Source organism: Nothoprocta perdicaria, unplaced genomic scaffold (genome assembly GCF_003342845.1).
Source record: "Nothoprocta perdicaria isolate Ctin4 unplaced genomic scaffold, notPer1 scaffold_17, whole genome shotgun sequence".
NCBI classification, from domain to species: Eukaryota; Metazoa; Chordata; class Aves; order Tinamiformes; family Tinamidae; genus Nothoprocta; species Nothoprocta perdicaria.
The window spans coordinates 6,948,219-6,970,676 of NW_020454871.1; the positions used below are offsets into that span (position 1 = coordinate 6,948,219).

Below are 22,458 nucleotides of genomic sequence, written 5' to 3' on the forward strand. Positions count from 1 at the left end.
TAATCTTTGACAGACAGGTCTCATTGTCCCCCAAGCCCCTGGCACACAATACAACAAAGGCTCAAATGGCTCTGCAGGGCGGCCCTGCTACCCAGTGTGCTCCGCGCTTCCTGCCCACATATCCCTGGAATTCATGACCACGCAGATTACTAAATTACACACTAGGCCAGGGATTAAGCAGAGCTCTTTGTATGGGAGCATCTGAGGTCTGGAAGAAGATTTTACCTGTCACGGTCTGTGCTCATTAGGCCTTGATGAGAGACAGAAGGAAGCAGCGCTGCAGAAGATCACAAACGCGGCTGGGTGATAATCAGCGATCTGTACATGATGGCAGGATAACCTGACCACTGCTGTCCTGCGCCCAGGCCTAGGCACACAGACAATAACCTGCCCACCATTTCAGCAGTTACTTTCCTTTGAAAATAAAAGGCAAAGAGATGCCCTGCTTGGCAGACCGCGAGACGGAGACGGCCTTCCTCATGCCCATGCAGAACTGAAACGTCTGGGGGTGAGGAACAGATCCCGCTCTTGAGCAAACACACCAACAGGCCAAAGGGAGGGGTACTGCAGCTCCCTTTGCCTCAAATTACCTGCTCACCAAAACTGTTGGTTGCTTCTGGTTGCTTTCAGAAAGTTTAATAATTATAAAGCTGAAAAAAATAACTGAATCAAGAAAAAAGAGGCTTAAACTAGCAGTGCAAATATAAACAGCTCAGTGACACCAAATACCTTCTATCCATATGTACACACCTAAATTGCATTGCCTCTCCCTTAAAAAGAAGTCTTAGTAGTCTTAATAGTCTTAAGTAGTCGGTATAAGGACAGAAATTAGTTTTCATCCAACCGTAACTTGTCTGCTGGCAAGCCCAGGCATCGGCCAGGGCTGGCTAGAAGATCAGGAGTGACACAGTTACTGTAACCAGAGTGATAAAACAAGGGAAATGAGGAAAAGCCTGCAGAACTAATCTAGCACATTCTCTGAAACTGAGCTCCTTTCTGCTGAGGGAGCAGGTGATTTTGCCCCATTTGGTTTCCTTCGTTTTGTACAGACATTCTCCATTTCAAATAGCATACACTGACATCTTGTACTTTTAATGAGTAATCTAGATGCATCCATGAGGCTGCTAAAGACAATATTGCATTTCTCACTGTGCTTAGTGCTCACTTGGAGCTCAGTGAATAATAGGAATTATCCAAGGTTCGATGTTCACAGCATGGCCAGTTTTATGCCTTTGTTTTCCAAGGCAAACTCTGCTAACAAAACATACTGATTGCACGCTGGTCCAGCACAACGCAGTGATGCTTTTGTTCAGCATCGCCCTGTTACATCCAAGTGCAGAGTTACCACATGCCAACATGACATGTCATTTAGAAGACCAAAACTACCTCAGAGCTGCAAGCGGCCTCTAGCAGCTCAATAAAAATTGCAAAACCCCAGAAATCCTGTGAGGACAGAAGCCTTAAAAGGAACCTGGGCCCAGGAAGCAGCCTCTGCCGCAGGGGCTCAGCGGGGCGCTTTGGAAGTTGCTGCCAGCGCTGCCGCTGTCGAGCTACCACAGAGGCTGCTCTAAGCCCTCGCCCCGGAGCCATCCGCAGCCACTGGATTGCTGTGAAAGAAAAACAAACAGCGCTCACTTCAAACGAACAGAGGAGAGTTCTTCATTGATTGCTGCTGCAAAATGGCTTTATATTTCCCTTGTTCTTGGAACTGGTCAAATTTCAGTTAAACTAGAGCTATCTACAGCAATGCTTTTTCCACTGGGCATTTTTTAAAGCTTCAGGCCATGCTGTATTTGGACATTGTGCAACAAACAGTGCCCTTGACCACACACACACTCCAGTCCCCTTAAGACACTAGATTAAGTTGTTCCTAATCCATGTGAGTGTTCCGACAGCCTATCCCTCAGGCAGCAGCACAGTGAAAGGGGGTTAATGTACTCTCCATGTCTGGACTTCTAAATAAACATTTACTTCTATGAAGTTTTAGATCATTTGAAGACCCCAGTTTCTTCTCATTGACACCAGGATTGACCAATAACGACCTCCGCAAGGTTTGACACTGGTGTCAGAGAGAAGATCCAGGCCCACCACCTCTCATTCCTCCCCCGCATTCTGTTGCCAGTGCAGCTGATCTTTGCTGGGCTGAATCAGCATCAGCAGAAATGTTGTCTTATATTTGTCTCACTGGCTAGAAATGCCAGCGCTGCAAGTGTCTGCAGACCTAAGCCCATGAGGAATCATGCCAGCAAGAAAGCCTAAGGGTCAAGGCTTAAAAGCAGAATAAAGGAAAAGGAATTTGAGAGGAATGAAGATAAATGCAAGAAATACAGAAGAAGTGCAGCTGCACTGCCCATCTTCAGAGTGCAACACAGACTGGGCAGCACCCAAGAGGAAGGACAGAAAGTGTCAGCCCTCAGAGTGACCATGCAGAGAGCCCATGGCAGGAGAACAACTGGATCCCCAGTGTAAAACTGAGCCCTGGGACTGTGCACCAGATGCTCTGGCTAGCTGTGCCTAGCATGAATCTGGCAGCCATTTCCCTGTTCTTCAGGGCTGCTCCACATGGAAAAGCCATGTAACGGTCACAGAACGGCTGAACAGAGCTTCACAGGCACTTGCTGGAGAGCAGAAGCTGCAGAGCCAGGGCTTCACCTTCCTAGGAAGGATGTGCACAAGCACAGGACTTAAATCCTCAATATCGCGATTTTACTTCAGTCTTGAAAGTTGCATCATCACCATCAATCCCCAAATGGAAGAAACTGGGATTTCTTCAATTCTTCAGACTTTGCTTTACCATTAATATCAAATCAGTATTACCTAGTTTGACAGCAGCTTCTTTTCTATTGCTGCACCGCTATTAACAGTGTATTTATTAATTTGTTTACAATTGACATTGTATTTGTTAAAGAAATAACTACCAGGTACTGCTGAATTCTTTTTCCCTCTCCACTACTGCATTTTGAGATGCGTTATCCTTTTCAGTTTGCTGACAGCTTTAAGAGCTGTTTTTTGTAAACATCATCAAGGAAGGCCTGCAGCCTTCCATACACACAAAGGAGATGAGACCCTCACACATTTAGCACTTTACAGGATAGCACACAGAGAAACAGTGCTGCCTTAAAGATATCATGCACCTAAGCCAATGACTCTATATACTCTACACTGTGATCTACATACCTTGAGGCATGTAATAATAAAATTAGAGATCACATTTTTAATTAAATGTTACAGCTTGATCTATAGGTTATTTAAAAAGGAGCATTCCACAGCCTCTTGTGGTGTTTTTATTCCTCCTTAGTCCTTTTGAGAGCTGCATGCTCTGAGAGCACATTTACCTGGTCAAGTATGGACAGCTGCACGATGCTTCCTCTCCTCTCCCAGCCTGGTGCCAGCTCCAGGGCAGAAGCCACTTCAGTCAGACTGCCTGCCTCAAGCAGACTGTACAAACACCCTCTCAGACTCTTTTTCCGGCCCATGCTCCTTGAGCGTCTGACCCCTCAGCACTGCTCTGGGGTGCAAGGGGGATCGTTTCACTTTCAACATCCCTTTTAGGCTTGCAGCAACTATTAAGGCTAAATGCTTTATAGTTTTAAACCAATGGCTGAAAACTCAGATCTGCCTCCTACCCATTTGGGCTACTTCAGCATTTTTGTCCCAGCTCGAAGGTTTTCTCAAAAAAAATGTAAAGCTCAGAAGAAAGATCTTTGTATAGCACTTTTCCTTTGGCATTTCTATTAAGCACAATCGGTCTTGATGTGCAACTGAGCCTCCAGGCACCACTCTATTATAAATACTGACAGCAAAGGCTCTAATTGCTTTGGTTCTGGTCACTGCACAAATGTTCATCATAGAACATGAGCCATTTGGGTGGTTTCTTCCCATCCAGCTAGTAAACGTTCACTCCCCACATTTATACAGCTATTACAGGAGAGCTGTATTTCTAATTTACTGTAATCCTTCAGCTCTCTTACAGAAGTGGTACAAGAAATCTGCATGATATTTGTGGCATGTGCATTGTATTGCAGAGAAATCTGCATTGTATTGTGGCACTTGCAGGTTCAATGCAAGGAAAAGGTAATATAGCATATCAAATAATCGCTTTCACATTGACTTTTCTGGTTAAGCTTAAACACAAAAGTATCATGAATTCTAATATTTTTGCAGGCACGTAGCTTCTGCAGTTGTGTTTGGCTCTAATTATCTTCGAATAGGGAAAAAAAACCCTCTCAAATCATTTTTTCAAGTGCTATGTCCATATGGAGAGAGCAATATATCAAACAGTGTGTCATGTGGCAAAGAACCATAGAAATTAAACTAAAGAGTCAACTTGTAAATAGACTTTTTGTTGAAACTGGAATGCTAGTTTTATACAGTACATACAACACTTAAATACAGTCTAAACAAATTTAGGGATGAAGATTTTAAGAGTATATACCTAGAACTGTAGGTTTTGTCTGCTTCCAAACTTGTGCAAAATATTTGGAAATTAATTTAAACACAGGAAGCACCAGCTCAGAAAGACTCACTAGGAAACTGAAAAGCACATTATTAGTTGTAACTACAACTCACTAGTTCTTTATCTCGCAAGATTAAGGCTCCCTCATTCTTGAAACACAATAGTTAATACATTTAACTCCATAAAGCTAAGTCGGATCAAATACTATATGTTTAGCAGGAGTAAACCCTACCAGTTCTGACAGGCAAGTGGTGCTTGCTATGGGGTCTTGGAAACCTTCCAAAGGCTGTAACTTAAATAGCTAGCTTAAGTTTTCTTTCTAATGCTTAGAAACTAGGGAGCTTTGGTAATGCAGTGGTGTTTCAGGAGGAAGGAAAGTGTACCAGACTCACATCTTAGAGCGGTGCATGCATATTTTCAGAGTACATTTACATTAAAAGCCGTCTAAGATCCCAGAGCACTCAACAGAACAGAAAAGGTTCCGTTCTCAAATGTTTACATTTCATGGTGAAGAGAACAGATATTTGCTAGAGGAGAGTACTGATCAGAAAAGCTCTTACTAAATATGCAAAATGACTGTACAGGAGCAACATCTCTTGGGCTGTACCAACTGAGCGAGACTGCAGGCACTCTGAGGACATCTCAAAACTAGTATTTCCTGGAGTTCATAATATAATTAAGATCATACTTCACCAATTAGTTTTTATTTTGAATAGCTAAAGCTTCTGCTCCAGTTAAGGATCAGTGAAGCTTTTCATTTACGCTTTTGTATTTTAAAGTAGGTTAAAGTATTTTTTTCAGATTTTGCCTAGACAGTAATGTCACAGTAGTCTCTCTTTTGAATGGCAGGCTTTGCACGTACAGCTATGCCCAAAGGACAGCATGGCAGCCTAATGCTAAGGTCTCTCAAAACAAACAAACAAAAAAACACCAAAAAAAAAAAAAAAAAAAANCATCTTATACAGCCAGCAAACCTGTACTCCACGGTTACTTTTAATAACATTAAGAGCAGCATCACTGAAATCAGTCTAATTCCAACAAGCTAAATCAAAGGAAGTCCTGGTATTTCTCTGCTACTTCTTTGCATGAGAAATGCAGTAATACAACAGAAGCGGAGAAAAATCTGCATTTGGTATTTGTCAATATTGTCTTTAATTGCATGATTCAATTTTAGGAATCTACTTCTAGCATAGATACCTCTCCATTTAAGACTCTTTTATGCTCAGTAATTCAGTAAGATCTTAATCTTTAATTTGGGAAGTTGGTGCAAACTTTCCTAAGACCTCAATAAAACCCAGGTGTTCTGGATCTTCCCAATAAAGCTTCTCTATGAGATGCAGAATAAACAGACTAGTCCTTGTATAAATATTTAAGATGCTGCTTGCATCTGGAGCAAAATGGAGCTAAATTGGGATTCTCTACTTATAATTTAAAAAGATTAGTTGTACGACACAGTGTTTGTACAAGATCTTCCTGTCCATAAACATTTGCTGAGGTATTTCACCAATAACGTAATGTATAGGAACAGAAGGAGGATTTAATCTGAAGAGTGCACATGGACAAGCTCCAATTTTGCAGCCTCATCTCACCTGACTGCCTTTCCACAAGGAGTAAGGTTTCTGTGCAATGTGCTCTTTTCTACTCAGAAAAGGAACCCCATTAAAAATCAACAGTAAATACCATGAAAAGATACTGCTGTGTCAAGTGACTCCTCACACACATACACCCAGAGCCTCCCATTTCTGAGCCAGAGCGCAGGATTTGTTGGTACCAGTGATTGTGCAAAACTTCTTCTGCGGGAGCCCAGCTGTACTGTACTCAGCTGTCAATGTGATCTCCCAGTGCTGTCCAGCTGAGCCAGGCCCTCCTGACATGGTTCAGGCTCTTCACCCTGGCAAGGAGCCTGCAACATTTCGTCCTTACTGCTGGAGAGAAGGCCATGAAAAAAAACCTCTTCCATAACAACAGGGACAACAACAGCAGGGAGGGACATCGTAAGCACATGTGGGGCTGGCAGGAGGAACCCTTCAAAATGCAGGAAGCGATGAATCCTTCCCGCTCCCAGAAAATGACTGGCACTATGCAGGGTTTTTCCAGGTCACTGTTTCATCAGAAGAAGTAACTAACCTCCCATAGCCAGTCAGCAGAAAACCAACAATGTGAAGAACTTGAGACCCCACAGATACTGGAAAGAAGGCATTCAAGCTCATAGAGAGTACTGAAAAACCTCAGCGCAAACTCACAACAAGTGTTGGTAAAGACAGCTCTGCTGCAAAGAATAGGGAAAAAATGTGAGGTATTACAAATGTACTGTTTTTATTTTTTTTTTTTACCCAAGATGGAACTTTTCACTCCTGTTTTACTCCGCTTCAGGAAGAGAGCCACTGAAAGGTGGGTTCACCTCCTCTTCCAACTTTCATAGTAATTATATTCATCTTTTATAAAATCAGACCATTTTTTGTGTGGTGCCCTGATGCAAGAGAGAATTGAAAGACAGTAATTCTTCAACACTCTTTCCCATGCCAACTTTCATATGCTAGACATCTGTACATGGGAAAACCACACTGGCCACAGTCCTCACTAATGGATCAAACACCAATGAGAAGCAGTTCCTTTACAGGGGCTATTTCTACTGCTGACCTCTTGCGAGGATGAAAGAACAGCAATAAGCCTTATAGAAGCCTCTAAGTCTCTTTTAACCACCATGTTCATGGTTTACATCTATTCCCCTGCCAACATTATCGCAAACAAAATAAATATGTGAGAAATTATTTAAAGACTCTCATGTACCAAATCAAAGTCAATTCAATATCCCAAAGAGGATTACTAAAATAAATAACAATTGGAACAGGCAAAAAGTAAATAATTTACACTGCTACATATCTTGACCATGGCTAATCTGCCTCAAAAGATGGTCACTTGCCAGCCACAAAGCCAATTTTTCACTGCATGTGTGCCCACAATTCACCTTAGTTTCTAAAGTCAACCTAGAATACAAATCCTAGCTGTAAAAAGAACTGCAGCTCCCTTTTCACTAATAGAATTTCCAGCCTCAAAGAGGACAAGGCTCTTACCTGAGCTCGGCTCCATCTACGTGCTCCGTCATTTGGAGTGCCAGGCCACTGCCGTCTCCTGAGTGCGCGCCTGCCTCCACGCTCCAGACTGCGCTCAGCTGGCACCCCAAGCAGGTGCATGCAACACCGTGCCCAAGCGTGGGCCCTGCACAGGTTTGGGCATACACCAGAGCAGCATATTGGGCTCATTGCCACGTGCCTGGAAAGAGACAGGTCCAGATCCCTACCTTGAATCTGTCCTTGCAGCTACACTGCTCAACCAGTGGGCAAATGAGCTGGCTGCAGGCCCCTTCAAAATCCCTGACTTGCATGAGATGAATATTGGCAGGACCCGTGAGCTGCCTAAGATGACCCTAGAGCAGAACACAGGGCTGCCCTTCATATTTCCTGGCCTATGCTCCTGAAGACCCAACCTGAGGACGGGAACAGCTGAGATCTGCAATAAGGGGGGATGAAAACAGACTCATAGTAACATGAAGCAACTTTCCAAGGTACTGTTTGCCAGGTCCTCTAAGAATTTTAAGGACATGAAGTACTAAATGCTATTCCTATTATCACAGTACTGGCTACCCAGATAATAACTGCAGCTGTACTATTACCAATGTGGAAACTTGCCTTTGTTTTCTTTTCAGGATCTTTCCAGTTATCAAATACGGAGCTGTGACACTTGCTTGTCCTGACATACTTACTAGACAGAAGCCAGTTGTACTATATGCTTTCCAATATATAAAGAAGTAAAAAAAGAAATCTTACAAACAGAACTTTAGGCTTCAAGTCAAACATTTTTAATCCATTAAGCTTTACTCATAAGTAACCCCAAAACACAAAGAGGAAATATGAAACAAATGCTGAGCTTAAAGCATAAGTTAAAAATAAATTAATTATGTACAAGCCAGACGGTTCCTATCAGAGGTAAGCCAGTATTCCTCAAGAATCTTTATTTTTGTTTGTTGCAGTTACTTGGTTTTATGTCCAGTTAAAACAGAGTAAATTTAATTAAGTTCAGGATTATTTAATGAGGATGTTATTTTTTTAAAATAAAACACACTCCCACTTCTATTTCTCTTGAGCCAACACATGCATTTACTAAAAAGATGGAAGAAAAGGGGAAAAAAAAAATCAAAGACTAAACTACATTTTCCTCTGCAGGTCTTTAAGTATAACTGATTGGTAGGTCATTGAAATAGATACAAACAACCCCACAGTAGCTCACAATTCCTTAAGGCATGCAATGAAAGAACAATAAAAGTCCCAGTCCCATTGTGTAAGGGCAATGAAACCACTTTCAAAGTCTCTCTTGATGTAGCATTGCGAGGCCCAGCCCAGAGCATGGCACAACTGCGCTGCCCAGAGAGGAGCTCTGGAAAGAATCTCCTACCCGCAGACTTCAAAGGCGCCTATTGCACAAGTCCGAAGGGCCATGCAAGCTGCACCACCCCAGGAGGGACACACAGCCTGTTTTTCCCTGCAGGGCAAACTGCACTGCCATACAAGCCACGGCTGCAAGGCAGGAAGGTGCAATGTTTCTGCCTTCTCCTTGACCATTCCTCTACTTCCACCTACTGCAGAGAAAATCCTCATCTCTGAGGCAATCAAAGCTTCCAGCAAAGCCAGGACTTAAGAGACACAGGGCTTTACCGTGGAGGTTTTCCCTTTCTGCTTCCACCCAATAATCAGGCGACCCCTTCTTCATTTTCCTTTGCCCAAGCCAAATGCCATGTCATAGGGTTGTTTTCAATGAGATGTGAATGGCTTCTTCCATCCACTTGCTATGTGATGAACCACAGATAATACTGAGAGGTCAGCAAATGGTGTCAAGTCCTGGCAATAGAAGAGGCAGGATAAACCACTTACACCTCTCTGTGTACTTGCATCATCACCTCTCCAATCAGCCATATCCTTAGCTGCTTGCTTTAAGAAAACTCTTTTCTTCAGCCAGATCTACCAGGCATCCACAGTAATTCATAACCCAAGGAATAGGAAGCTGCCAGGACAACTTCAAAAGGACGGTCTTGCTGCTGTTGGCCTTTCCTCCACTGGCTTAAAGAAAAACCACAGGATATTTTGACACATTTGCTTTAACAGCAAAGGAGTTGCAACCTCATTAGAGGGCCAAGATCGTTTCTGCTATCCTGGCTCCGAAAGAGAAGGTTGTCCACGTCCAGCACCACGTACCACACTGCTTCAGCCCCTCTCACCTTTCTGCAGCCGTGCACTTTGATGTTGTAACTGCCTGGATTATCCATAATCATGCACTGGAGTGACTAAAGGAAGGTTAAGTAACAGAGGGGCGTCAGGAGGTGGGGACACGTCTGCGTGCTGGGGAGCTGGGGATGTGTGTGGGCACGCGCGCGGCTCAGCGCTGGAACGGCTGCGTGCTTCCAGCACGCGGAGCATTCTCCACATAGCATCACAGATCTTTTAAGCTACTACATCTTATCCTTCAAGTCACATAAAATGTCACAAAAATGACTGTTTGGATAGGCACTTGTAAAAGTCTTGGAGCAACTGCAACTTGCTCTAAGGGTTTGAAGATACCCCCTTTACAGCTGGTGGCAAATCTCTTAGTAACATGAGTGGAACCCAGCATTTCTCCCTAGCACAGAGCTCATAATTCTGGTAATAAATCCACATGAGACAATAAGGGCACTACTTAAAGCAGATACTGTGTTATTAGAAGAAGTGTAAAGACATTGAAATGGAGCACTTGACCCATGCACGGGCAAGAAGAAAAATGCAGAATATAGCAGCAAGATTAACACTGCAAAGTACTGCCTGCTCTCTGTCATCCAGCACATAAAATACAGCCACCATAAGCAGAACTATTATTCACCCAAATGTTCTCAGGAGTTAACACACATTCCGCCTGATAAAGAGAAAGGAATGGTTAGAATAGATTAGTTCAGGTTTCAGTCCTGATGTTAGGAAAACAAGGGAAGTTTAGTTACTTCACTGCTCTGGAAAAAGTCTGGAGATAATACTTATGTCATCTATTGTTTCAGGAGAAAACTTTAAATCTTAGAAAAAATTTCCTTTAATGTCCCAGGAACACTGATCCAAGCCTAAAAGGAACCACTGGGTGTCCTGTTGCTAGTTTTGTAATGCTTTTGGATTTACAGCTTAAGTGCAGCTGGAGTTAAACAGGGAATGACCACCTGCTGCCTTGATTTTGCATGCAGACTTTATTTATTTTTTTTTAATTTGCTGTGAGACAGCCTAGACAACATTTCCACAGTTAGAGATATTCCAAAGACAGATATTCTCCAAAAACATTTTGTACTGTTAGGAGAACATGTCCTAAACAATAAAAGTGAGACAAGAACAACCTCTTTTCCTATTTTTTCTTTTCATATGTCTTAAACTTGGATAGGAAACATATTTCAGAAAAAAATCACTAGCTATTTTCAGAGGTATCTTACTAAGGCTCATGGAGTACAGAGGTACAGAGTTTTTGGTGTTTTATTTCAAAAGATTTTCTGTAAAGTCACCTACTTCTCTAAAAATGCAGTTGAATAGGTTACAAATTTCCTAACTGAAACTTGAGGAAACCTGTAACTAAGTAATTCTCTCAGGGAAGAAGTCTTTTGAGCACCAAGTGTCTCCTCCTGTATGTTTGGAAATTCTCTACGTTGCAGGATTTCTCCCTCCTCTCTGCTGTGATCACCACAGTAAAAGAAATGCCCCAATAACATCACAGAGGTATTCAGAGGGTAAGAATACAGTATCAAAGGAAATACAGCCTCCCAAAGAAGCAGCAAAAACTGCTTAAGAAAGTGCTAGAATACATCCTTTATCTATATTTCTCATGTAAGGATATTCTGGTTTATATGCTGCTAGCAGTTCACAAAGTGTGATTCATGACAGCCAGGTATGCAGCTCTCCATACACATATGGAACTACTACATTACATAGCATTTTCAATAAGAGGATTATAAGTATGTCTTGTAACTCACCAAGAGTACTCAGGATAAGCTCTACTGCACTACTCCATCTCCCAGGAAGCACATGTTAAAAGGTAAACTGTAACTTCTGCACTTTTCCAGGGGCATCCTTTACTTCTCATCAATCCAAACCAGAAATAGCTACATTTAAGAGTTCACATTACAAAAATAATAATAAAAAGAAATCACAGTAAATGAAACAATAACCTTACCACACAAGATTATTTATGAAGCTTTCTATTATAGGGAAACAGGATTAAAAAAACCCAGAGTAACTCCATGGGGCCTATGTCCTAAATTTATCACATCTAACACAGTGATAAAATCTGAAAACATGTTATATACAGCAGAGCACAGGAGCTCTGGGTGCATAATAAAGACAACTTACAGTTCTTTCACAACAAAACCTATTTCCTAAGTAAAGTTTGCAGCAAACACAGCTATGAACGAACACCCTAATACACCAGTCATTTTTTTCCACTTTTAAAACTTTTGACCTTATCTTTGGAACCCAAGAGAAAAAGGAAGCCCACAGACACACGGGCAGGCAGATGTTGCTGACCTGGTCACAGAGGTATGAGCAGAAGCCACTGAAGCAGCCTGGCCACTGTTCATACTCCGGCTCCAGGAGGAGGAGGAAAGGACACAGCTCAGTTACAGAGCAGAACAGGTTCTGCCCCAATAATCTATAGCACAACATTATATGTCCATATGAACACGAATCTGAGACATTCACTGTAAAAGATAACATGTTTAGACCACTTAGAAAGGAAAAACTAAGCAGAGACTTGTATTACCCTTAGCACTAGAAACTAAAATATTCTTTTACTGTGTATTGAGGATTCTCCACATGTTGAGCCATTTTCCTAGAGACGCTTCTTTGATCATTTAAAACAATTACAAGAAGCTTTAAAAGACAACCAGAGTTTTTTTTAACAGTCCTTCAAAGTTGCTCATTGTCTCTACTTTATTTATTATGGATTAAAACCAGACATTTTAAAATTACTTTGCCTTTTTGTTTGTTAGCTTTGGCAGCAGTATGCTCCTTTTAGAAAAAGAAAAAAACAGAGTCTTCCCAAACTCACTCACTCATTAGCAGGGCCATTTGAATCCAAGCTGCCTTTCAGACTTCTAATACTTTTTTTTCTCTTTTCAAAACAAGTAGCTGGAGGAGATACCTGGTACAACCCAGGTATCCGTTTCATGTTACCTCTAATTTTTGTGTGCTGATGATCACACAGAAGGTTGAATACTATGAAGTTTGTTACTCATTAAATGAGGACAACTTTAGATAGGACAAGGATATTCTCACAACTAACAGGTCTGCAGTTAGTGATTTACTAGAGAGACACAGCTAAAATGTCCCTGACAGACAGCTTGAAAGAAGGCCAGCAAATATCCAGGTTTTCCTCTTATTTGACAGAATTAAAGTTGAGGAGAAAGTTGATACTCGCCTTGATTTTGCTAAGCAGGAATTTCTCTTTTTCACATTTAAGCAGGCTGAGAGTCTTTTAGATAGGATCTTTCAGAAACTCCCATTTTTCCATCTGTGATGCTACACTCATCACCACACACAAGCTCACAAAACATCACCCCTACCGCCATGTGCTCTCATTTTTCTTAAGGACTACGCACACCATCATTTGCTACCTCTTCTTATACAACTTAAACTTATTCACAGACTCTCAGGCCATTCTGTGCCCTAAATATTGTTCATTCACAGAAATTTAAATCTGTTACTCTCACTATGCTCCATTATCTCGATGTCGCAGTATTTGCCCAAAATAAAGACAACATTCCTTTTCCTTTCGCCTATAAGAGATATTTATCATGTGATCTTCTTTGTTCCAAATTCTTCATCATCGAGTATTTAGCATGTCTGCCCTGACTTCTTCCTCAATGCAAGACCAAGCATGCTTGCTCTTGGATCCCCACAGACATCTCCTCTTTCTGCTTGCTCATCAATACTGACCAAGCTATGGCCTATGATACAGTCCTGCAGTCTTTCTAATAAGTCTAATAAGTTCTTCCTATTCATTTCACAAATTTATTGATGTTTTTCAGCTCTTGGACACTTAGAAAATGGTTCCCTTTTTATCTTCCCATGACCCTGGTGTTAATTCCCACCTACTCACAGAGGAATTAGTCCTTTGAGGGAGTCATCTTCTGTTTTGATTTACTACAAGAATTTGATCACACAGAAGGACCAAACGAAAACAATAAAGCAATGAAAACTTTTTGCACCAATAAAACAGAGGTTATGGTTCCGGCCTTTTTTTTTTTTTTCCCCTTTTTATATAACTCAGAGAATGTCTGGATATTCCAGTTAAAAGCAAAAGCCACATCATATGCAAGAGTCAAAAAGAAGCAAAAGAAGCATTAACCTACAATTATTCTACAGTTCTTACCATCCTTTTTCTTTCCCCCCCTCCCTTTTTTTTTTTTTTTTTTAAATAGATACACATTACGTTTTCTTTGAAGTTTGGAAAACTATTTCTAAATTGATCTCAACCTCAGTCATCATAAAAAGTTGAGGTACATGATGGTGCTCTCCTATCTTCCATAATTTGATTGTGATTCACACCAAAAATGCTGTACATTTTTCCCAGAAAATGGGGATTGACAGCTAGCCTGGGGGACTAAAACATTTGGCTTTGATTCCAATCAATTGGCAAGATTGCCTTTTACCACTACAAACAGCATTTTGCCTGGCTAACCATCCTCATTGTCTGCTCCCTCTGGCTGCAGGCTCCAGGGCTGGCCTACTTCCTGCCTATCTGTTGCCTAATTAAGTTTGCTTTGTAGTAATCCCTCCTGTCAGCTCTCTTCTGGGTTCAGGAATTGGCTCCTAACCTGACTCTTCGCCAAATCTCTGAGGACTGGGCCTTGCTCATACCCTGGTTCCGTGATCCTCCTGTCTTTTCAAGGCCATCTTATCCAAAGGATCACACACGAGATCTCCCATGCCTTTCATGGAAACTCTCTGGAAACTCTCTAAAAATGATTTCCTTCCGCGAAGGGCCCATCTTCTCAATGTAAGAATCTGTAAAGGATAACTAATTAGTAGCAGGATTATCCCCAAACAACCACACACACAACCTGAAGATAACTATTGCTGAAACACAGTCTAGATGGCAAACCCCATTAATGAATGTAATGAAAAAAATGCCAGTTAGGCCAGTTTCAGTATATCAGATGGGTCAGTCCTTCTCCTCTGTTAAGTGCTAGGAGAGGAAAGGCAAAGTTGTGTGCCACTTCTCAGAGCTTCAGTAGGCTTTAATCAAGATGTTGTTGCATTAATCAAAACAGGTAAAAGCCCAAAAAGACACTCGCAAGTTCTGAAGAGTCATGTTAACATTCACTTTTCTTTGGCAGGACTAAGGAGTTCCTATTCTTACAGGAATTACTGTTTATCTTTCTAGCTGCTAGGTGAAGCAGCTGGTAGAAAACAATTTAAGGGATATTTGCAGCTCTTTACCTACCATGAACAAGTGAAGAAATAAGGCAAAGTTAAGGCCAATATGTTAGTCCTGTTCTAAAGAATTATATGGCAAGCAAAACATAATAAATTCTTTAAGAATTTCACCCTACAGCCAGGAAAGATATAACAATATTCATTTTAAAGAAAAAAAAGATACGTGGATCTTTTTAGTCTGTTCTATTTAGGAAGCAAGGAGGCTTATTAGGAAACTGTTGCTGCATTCTCTGGTTTGTCAATCTAGAGTAAATCTGCAGGACAATAACTGTGGTCATCTTTACTCTTGAGGAAAACACCACCAACACCAAGCTAAGAAGAGGCGGCCAGCTGTGGCAAGACTCCAAAAACACAAGGAAGAGACCTGTCTGGTTCTGTCTTCCCATCTGTCTACATGTATAAAATGAAATCAGTGGGAGTCATGGCATTGACTTCAAGGAGAACAGGGCTTTACTCACCTAGATTCCTGGTGATAACTACAGCTGCTTGTATAAGCAGGAAGTAATAAAGTGTCTATTCTTGCCTGCACCCTCAGCTCACAGAGTCAGCATTAGCACACAGAGAATCAGTTTACAGTACCTTCAGTAGAGGAAGATAAAGTAAAAGGTAGAACACCCTGGTTCTGCCAAGGACTTTCAGTTAGTTAGGAACAGTTCTACATCTAAGACATTTCACATCTTTGTAGGACACAGCAAGGAGCTTTTTAAATGCTCCATTTATCTCAAAAACATTTGAAAGACTTAAAATAACCTGGACTGGGTTACAACTCGCATGAAGCATAATTCCTTGAGCAGTGACAGATGATTCTTTGCTGGCCTTTTCTAAACCATCTGGAAGCTCTCTATGGAGCACAGTGTGAGGACCCATGTTCTGGCTGATTTAAAAAGTAAACACAGGCCCCCCACAGCACTTACAAGATATTCTGCTCTAGCAGACAGGCTACGAAACAGCTTCAGGTCAGAGAGTCACCTCAGCACCCTTGTTGCACAGCAATGCTCTGATTTTTGCTTAGTTTCCAATGTGCAAATCTTCTTAATGGAGCATGTTTCATGGCATCTATTTAGCCTCATTTAGCATGTGTATCCTTTTGGCTGAACCTGCAAAACAAATGATGGAAACTGCTACCAAAGAGCCCCTGGTTCTCCCGTGCAAATGCAGCTCGCCGCAGCTGCTGAATGCCAGGAACTTGGAGCAAGTCAACATGAGAGCCCGTCCCTTTGAGACGTCTGCATGGGCAGACTCAATAGTAAGGCAGATGATGTCAGGCTTTACATACAAACAGGTTCGGTCTTGACATCCATAAAGGATACTTATATAAGGGACTTTTTTCACATACAGTGAGACTTATTTATGTTGTTTTAGTTGGTTTCTGGTGTGGTTCTCATTAGGGGCCCAGGCTCAATGTATTTCGGTTGGGTCAGGACGACAACAATTGCTTAATGCTGCATTTGGCAAAGTTAGTTCTATCACTTCAAAAAAAATTAGTTCTTGGCAGTTGTTAAAAAAGCAGCTGGCATGTAAGTTGTTTAACTGTTACCTCATTTTCTTAAACTATTGCCAAAATTTGTTAGCAACAGTGAACGAACAGATGGTCAACGTTTTTTAACTTCATAGATAATCCTCTTCCCAAATCAAATGATAGTGTTTTATTTGTTTAACCAGAAGGGAATTTGAACAAGAATTGGACATCATTTACATATAATCCACCACCAGTACTCACTAATGGGAAAAGCACTGCATAATTGTCAAAACTGTAATACGTCAAGACAATTTAAAACAAATTATAGCTCCTACATTCTTATTTGGTAGTGAAGAGTCTATTCGCTGGATGACTTAGCGCTCAGAGGCCTCACTTCTCCAGCTGTTGTGCATGTTCAGTTATGATGCAGCCAGTCCACCTTAGAGTTCAACCTAAGGTACCACAAAATCAGCTGGTTGAGACAGCACAAAGAAGGAAGCTGAGAGAAACTAGACAAGCTGGTGAAGTCTCTTACATGAAGCAGACACATACACAGGTCTGGTGTCTTTCTTTAGAGATGAATATAAGACAATAAAATGACACAGACAGATGAAACATAGTGAACAGTAGGCAAGGATATTATTTTATAAACAATATTTCCAGACACCAGTCAGAAAGGAGGAGGAGGTAAGCAGAAGGAAGTGGCAGGTTTTCTTAGTGTGTAGACAGAAGGGAAAGGGATGCTGTAGAGAATGACAGAAATTAGTTATAACCTGGTTAGAAAAAGACGAGTCAAAAGACTTTATCTAAGATAGGTGAACAACTGAAAAGATTGTGGCATTGACAAAGGCAGAGAGAAGAGGAAAAAAAGGATTTGGTTAAAAACAAGACACTGACTTCTAGCACTGTTATATTTAAGCTGATAATAAGACATTCACAAGGAAAAGTGGAGATACGGTGGGGTGCACAGCTGATAGCAGAGGATGAGAAAATGAGAACACAGTAAACTGAGACAGTGAACAAACAGAAATAGAGGATTGTAAAAGCCATATGAAAGTTACTGAGGCCCAGGTATGCCTGCTATGCCTGAGGCCCTGAGGTCTAGCAAAAGGACTTTAACAAGAGTCATTTCAGAGAGCAGGAGTGAGGTAGCTGGACTTGAGAAGGCCTACTATGGAAATGCAAAGAAAACCTGTGATTACAGTTGCAAAAGCCTAGAGGTGAAACAAAGATTATGGTAAAACACACAAGTAATCTGACCCACATTCCTGCATTCTTTTGCAATTTGGAGAGAAAAAAAAAAAAAAAGAAAGAAAAAAGATCACCTGTACTTATTCTAAGAAGAAATATTTCAGAGAGAAGTCTCTGAGTGTGGTTAACATGGAGAGAAGCCAGGAGAGAAGGCTTTGCAAACTGTTCTAACTAGGACAACGAGAAATAGCTCATTCTAGAACTAGCAGCAATTATCAAAAATTCTGAATCACGCTAACCAGACTGACTCCCTGTTCCTGCACTGGTACCTGCTCCAGAGCACTGCCTTGTTCGGCCAAGTCATGTTACAAGAACTGACATTTACCATTCCTGTTAAATGGCCAACACACAAAGAATTCCACAATAATACAACAACCCCTCCTTATGTTTGGCATGAAAAAATCATTTTAAAAGTAACTATATAAATGCAGTAGTTTTACCAAACTGATTCTCTACAGATAGTACACCAAGACATCTGGATGTATCTTGTCAGTTTGAAAGAAGCTCAGGTCAACTTGGAGACCACTGGTATCATAAAAGCATTGTTCAAATCACAATAGTCCCCTACACTGCTGGCCATGCAGGATAGTAGGGAGTCAAACCAAAAGAAGTTGACTTAACAAAAGCCTATTGCCAACAAATGCATTTGTGCAAAATACTTCTTTCAAAAAATAAAACAAACAAACAAAAAAATAACACTTCGGAAGAGTATATGCTTCCAAGGAAATCGTATTTCATCAGGAAATCCCTAAACTGCACAAGTCAGTGTTTAATGAGCCAAAATGGGATTCAAAAAACACTTTTAAAATCCAACTTGTAATTATTACAATTTTATAACAAGAAATGTCAACCAATCTTCAACTAATTATCACAAAGGAGGCACTTTGAGCACCCTGTATTAAGTTGAGGGGATTAGTTCCAGACAAACATTAATCCAAGATCTCTTGCCAGTACATCAGTTCATGCTAGATAAGAATTAGATTAAATCATCCAAAGCACAACCTCAGGTTATGCTGCTCACTGCAGGGATGCTGCGGACCTGTCTAGATTTCATGTCTCTTTAACCTGCAGCAATTCCACTAAAACCTCCCTAATTATTCGCAGATAACAATAGTAATACATATAGTAAAAGTTCACTTCAGAGAAAACTTGTGCAATCTCATATATGGCTGGGTGCATGTACGCAAGCCTTGAACTCAGACCAGGAGTGCATATTTTAGGCAAATCTCTCAATCTTAGTCCTTCCTACTTACCATGCTTTGCTTCACATTGCAGAGGAGCCTTTGAGCACACGACCTGGATTTCCCCTTTGATGAGACTAGGTCAGGAAACAAGCTCCAAGGCACACCTAATGTACTCCAGTGGGCCTTCGCTTCAAAGAGCTCATCTAGATTTAGTATAGATTTACATATAGATACACAGCCTTACAGCCTCGGTAACAAGTGCCTCATTGTACAGCCACACTCCTTTTGAACCATACCAGTTGCTGATGAAGAATTACCTTCCCTGTGCTTTTTTTCTTCCTGAGTCAGGAAAGAGGTAGAGAGGTTTTTATATATCATTAACAGTTCTCATAGTTAGAAGTTCATATACTTAGATAAGTAACTTCAAATTATTTTATCAGGTTTGAATTTAACCTAGTTTAAGGGTTTCAGACAGCACGTGATTCATGAGAGATACATAAAGGAAAATGATAAGGATCACAGGAAGAATGAAATACAATACTAAGTAATACTAAGCTTTTCCAGCAATCCTAAACTGTAAAAGCTGCCTGGGACTCAGTTGCTGTTGATTAATCTGGGGATCTTCAGAAAAAAGTACTCAAGAGGGTTTCTTTTCCCTCCTTCAAAAAGAAGGCAGAGAGAAAAACTGATGACTGAGACACAAACTCAGCTAGAGAGCTTCAGTACGTGTTAAATAAAGTTTAAAACAAAGCTTAATATTGTTATAACATCCAAGATAAGTGAACAAGCATTGGAAGAAGGTATAAGGCAATGAACACTGTGGCTGTTAGTTTATCCTTTCAAGTGTTTGAAAGTAGATGACAGCATATGAAAACAAGAAAGCCAGCACTACTATAAGTTGATGCAAAATGAACTATAGGGATAAAATGCAGCAGGCTTCCTTTTAGCTTTAGTGCTTCTCAAAACACTATAAGCACGGAAAAATGTCCTCATGGTTACTGCTGACCTATTCATAGTGCATTTCCTAGCAACACAGCCAAGCAATTTTCAAAGGACATTATCCTGGTTCATAAACTGTGGATCAGAGTCAGAAAGGAGAGGGAAAACGGTTAAGACACAGTATTGTCTCCTGACAATTCCAAAAGTGTTCTACCTATAGATTACTCACCTAAATAACTGGAAATATGTTAGAAATCCAGCCTTCCAATGGATACAGGCTAGCATCAGATTGATATTCACTTCCTTGCTTACATTATAATTTAATACAACTGCTTTTTCCAACTTCCTTCTCCTGCATTACATTTTAATGTAACTGCTTTTTCTACCCACCAGATGTCCTAAAAGAGGAGGAATGCCTGTAAAACCATGTGCAGAAATAGATTTTACTAATATAAGTTGTGCTCAGATTGCCTACCTTCACCAGAAGGGGAATACACCAGGGTACATTTAGGGACCTTCACTGTCAGAGCAGCCTTCCTTTTTAAACTGCATTGGTGTTCTGGTTCAATAGGTGGCATCTCAGGTAGTAGAAAGTGTGGGACTAGTGACAGAGATTCAAAAGCTTCAAACTGGATCTGGATAATCCAGCTGCAGTGGAGGCTTTCACATTCTCTGTGTATTAAGGAAGAAAGGAAAGATGACAAATGCCAAGTGGTATTTTCCTTCCACAGCATTACGTGAGATTTTACACCAAAGTTAGCAAAGATTCTGACAATGCAGCTTGGAAGAATTGCAACAAGCCTATCCAAAATTCCTAGCCTTATAACCAGTCAAATCAGCTTGGGGGCTTCTGCTGGCATAACATTTACTCTTGTCATGTGACGTGTTAGCTTCTCACTCTCTGCTTCCAGTGCACATACTAAGGGGATTTAAAACTAGATCCTCCCTTTAAGAGGATAAAGACTAAGGGCCACAAACTCAGTTTAATCTTTTCATTTGACCTGTGAGAGAATTTGCAGAAAAGGTCTCAGCTGGGACCTTTCAGTGAAGATAACACTACTCTACCAGAAATTGAGCTTTTGTACATCACTGGGCTGATACTAATAATGTGCATCAGAAAACAACCGAAAAAGAGGTGAGAAAGGTTGCAATCTGGAGCAGGACTTGTGCTATTCCACTACATAGGGGCAGGTTCTTCATTAACTTATCCTTAGGTACTATGACTGATTTCAAATCACTGGCTAAGTTGAAGGATGCATCCCCAATTAGTTTTTTACTTCCCTGAATGTCAGCTAGCTGAATGAATGTCAGCTAGCATTATGGCTTTCCAGAGTCAGTGCAAGCCACAGGGACAACTAGCAGAAATGAAATTTGCTCTTGTGTGGGACTAGCACTTCTGACATTTTGTCTAAAGATCATATTTTTTTTTCTTTTTAAAAGAAAAAGCTTAGATTTACTCTGAACTAGTTATTTGTGCAATAGGAATCTAGGACGTTGGCAGTCTCATCTGCCATTTGCCTGTTCTGAACTTGAAGCAGCAATGGAGGAGAACCTAGGCAGGAAGCCAAGGAATTAGCCTCAGGCTAAACAGTCTCCCGCAAGAAACAAGCTGTGCTGTAGGACAGATAATCACACCATCCTCTTGCCCAGTTTTGCCAGTCACCTCCCCATCCTCTGCTGTGGCAGGACTCCAGGAGCTGTCTGTAGATGTCCAAGAAGATGTCAGCAGGACTCTGTATGGCTTGATAGAAGCAGTGATGTAAAGAGGTCTGATTACCACTGCTTGCAAGGAAGTTTCCTCCATGGACAGGTCACAGTGGGATGAAACACACGTTTAAAGTACTGAAAATGCCTATCAATACAGGTCACATAAGAAACAAGCTAAAAGCCAAATGAGTTCTCAGGTCAGCAATAAAAACAGCCTAAAATCTTTGTGACATCTTAACAAAAGAGATGCCAAGAGCTCAAACCACAAGGTCAACAGTGTTGCGGCCAGTTCAAACAATCAAGTTGAACCCTGGGAATGTAAAGAGACAGAAGGATGATGCTCACTGCTAGCTAAGGTCAAAGCGTTTACGGGATATTCCAGTCCAAGTCTCGCCTCACCGTATCCGATCACGTAAGGTGTTGAGCAATTGGCTTTCTCTCATTTTAGCTTATGTTGAGAATTCACCTTCAAAAGTCCTCCACTCATCTGTTTAGACATGTTTTCACCCCGCCACATGGTTTAAAAGAATTTATATACTTCCAGAGCAAACACATCATCAGTTATCAATTAAGAATTCATGTTCAAGTCTGTCTGCAATTAGGAAAGCATTTAAATACATGCTTAAGACCATTTTTAAATAGCAACATTTTCCTGTGTTGAATCCTAGAAATAAATGCAGTCATGATCATCTGAGTGATGTTTTGAATATAACCACATTGCATTGCTCAAATATACCTGGAAAAAATAGGATTAATAATGTTTAAGTTAAATTTAACTTCTTTCTCAATCACTTCCTCATTTTTTTTTATGCATCACAAATTGAATGCCTATTAATGTGATTTCAGCTAAAATAACTGTTTTATCATCATTAACAAAGACAACTAGTATTAATTTCAGGTGTTGTAAGACCTTCCAAATTAAATTTCGAAGTACCTATAATGCAGGTTTTTCCTCTCCATTTCCTTCATCAA

At 40.8% G+C, this 22,458-nt stretch overlaps 1 protein-coding gene across 1 annotated transcript in view; it reads right to left on the reverse strand.

Moving 5' to 3' along the window:
- COL4A6 (collagen type IV alpha 6 chain) overlaps positions 1-22,458 on the reverse strand; it is a 115,358-nt gene that overhangs the window by 53,264 nt on the left and 39,636 nt on the right. The gene's annotated exons all lie outside the window — the stretch shown is intronic.